Here is a 2,464-nt window from a genome sequence, read left to right as displayed (position 1 = left end):
GGGGAGGGACCGAGAGGCTGAGCCAGTGCGGGGCCCTCCGGAGCGGGGCTGGCCCCGGCCCATCCGCGTTGCAGACGGAGCCGCGGCCCGCCCTTCCTCCTCCTGCCCTTCCTCCCGCCCTAATAATCCTGCGAAAGGATCCCAAAGTTGGGTTCTGAATCTACATTAAGTCAGTGAACCCCATTTAACCCTCTCGGGCAGGTACCTGGTGATCTCATGGGACCAGGAGCTCACCAGGTTACAGAAAAAACAAGGATGTTTAGATGCCTGATAATACGCTTTTGGATCCCGGTGCTGGATACCTGTTCTAGGAAGTCTTGGCTTTAGAGCAAACGTCAAGATTTAGGTTGCACTGCACGCCACTCAGAGAGGACCACTGTTTGTTAATTGCTCTTGAATCGCTCAGCTTTCTCTAAATCACACTAGACAATTAGGAAGAAATAAGGAAACATTAATATTTTCATTTGTTATGTTCAAGCTTTACCACTTTCCTCCGCAGGAACAGTTGAAAGGACACTTTCAATATTGTGCTCGGATCTAATTTTAACCCTGACAAACTTGGGGCATTTAATTGAGTTTAGATTTTTGAAACCTCTTGGCCGGGGAAGGGAGAGCTCAAACTTTGTCAAAGGTTTATGAATACAGTGAGGCAGTAATAAACTTGCCAAAGAAATGGGTGTGTGCTAAGCACCCCAATGCAAACAGAAGAGAACCCTATTTCTGCACATTTGGTTGGTTTAGTTTGTATTTTTCCCCCTTATTTCCAGGTTCTTCAAGAGCAGCTACATGCAGTTGCCAGCTTCCCTCCATGTGGTGCCCCAGCATGCCTTGTGCTGGTGGTGCCACACATACCATTCATCTGCCCTGGAGAATGGAGCCTACCTCCAGGGTAAGGCAACAGGCACAGCCCCAGAGGCCTGGCTCCTGCGGGCTCAGCAGCAGTGCTCTGGGGGAGGGAGTGCAGATTGCAAACCTGCTCCCCTTCCAAGTGTCCATGCTTCCATTTAAGTGGGCTTGCTCTTTTGTTTCCAATCAGATGCCCAGGGCATCCCACGCATAGTTCTGACTTAAGCCTCAGTCCTCCCTTTGAAAAGCCTGCTCTGAAATGCAGAGAGGGAGGGTTGGATTTGGCATTAAAAAAACCTTAATACAAAATCCAGACTTGGGATAAAATAATCTGGGTGCTCACCTTTCTTCAGCAACAGTAAGTAGTTTTCTAAACTTTTTATTGTTCTTAATAATTTCCAGTCCTGTGGGCCAGTAGGCCAGGGATACTGCAAAGAAAGGTTTAGGAAACAGTACACAACTGAGGAAAAAAACTGGGCACACGTACCTTCCTTCTGAGGCAGGCTCTGGTTTTTATTGCTGATGAATGATGGGTGTGATGCCCTGCAGACTGCCTAAGTGAGCACTGCATGAAGGGGAGCTGGAGACTCTTAGGTAGTTGTAAGACTTTAGCATTGGCATAAAGTACTAGCAACTCCATGATTTCTTCCGTGTGCTTCAGACAGATGCACTTGTATACAATATGCTTTTCCCAAAGACTGAACAGGTTCACAGCAAAACCTGTTTTGCTGTGTTCTAATGGTGAGCTGCTCAGCTGTCACTGCCAGCTTATCCTGCAACAGTAGCATCTGAGAACTGGAGAGACTGAAGGGAAGAATTGGAGCCCCAGGCAGAAAAAGCGTGCAAGGGCTCATGGTCCAAGGCAATTCTAGCTCATGGTACCAGTACTGTGACAGAAGGTGAAGTTGGTTTAACAATAATTATGTTTCAAAGCTACATATTCCTTGGGGTCTGCATACTTAGCTTTTAGAGATGTTGTGTTGTGCTAGCCACATTTAGTCTTTTCTGGACAACTCGCACAGACTGGAAGTCCTTTTAGGAATAAAAGCTGAGATTTTCAGAAAGTTACAGGAATTTGGGCCTGTAAGAGAAACATAAATTCTTGGAAGTATTGGCAGCACTGCATTATGGCTTCTCCAAATATGTGTCTGCTTAGATGAGCTGATGGACTTGAACTCAATGGTCTGTAGCAGGAGCTATGACAACCCTCCATAGGAAGGGACTTTCGAAGTTTAGAGGTATATAAAAACACCTTTTACCTGTAAAAGCCTGTATATTTGCAGTGCTAGTTTGATTTAGAACATCTGTAGAAATCTACCAGGCAAAGATATTACTTCCCAGATCTTGTTCCTGCACTATAACATAGTGCTTGAAGAACTGAACTACTTACAATTTGTGGACTAAGAAATAGTTGCATAATTCTTAGATAATGTAGTATATTTTGGTATATAATGCTGCATAATGATATGTTTCTAAGTTGTTTAACCTGGCTGAACATAGTAATGAAAAATAGTTATGTTCTTCTTTATCTTCTTCCATTCCTGTTCCACTTGAGTGTGTTCACAGAAATTTTTCTTTTCTTAACTTTTGCAAAAAAAATGGATGATGCCGGGGGGGG

At 44.6% G+C, this 2,464-nt stretch overlaps 1 protein-coding gene across 1 annotated transcript in view; it reads left to right on the top strand.

Moving 5' to 3' along the window:
* USP46 (ubiquitin specific peptidase 46) overlaps nucleotides 1–2,464 on the top strand; it is a 29,198-nt gene that overhangs the window by 882 nt on the left and 25,852 nt on the right. The window lies entirely within an intron of this gene.

Source organism: Charadrius vociferus, unplaced genomic scaffold (assembly GCF_000708025.1).
Source record: "Charadrius vociferus isolate BGI_N301 unplaced genomic scaffold, ASM70802v2 scaffold134, whole genome shotgun sequence".
In the NCBI taxonomy this organism is placed as follows: Eukaryota; Metazoa; Chordata; class Aves; order Charadriiformes; family Charadriidae; genus Charadrius; species Charadrius vociferus.
The sequence above is the reverse complement of the archived record's forward strand: the minus strand, read 5'-3'. Positions and strand labels throughout refer to the sequence as shown.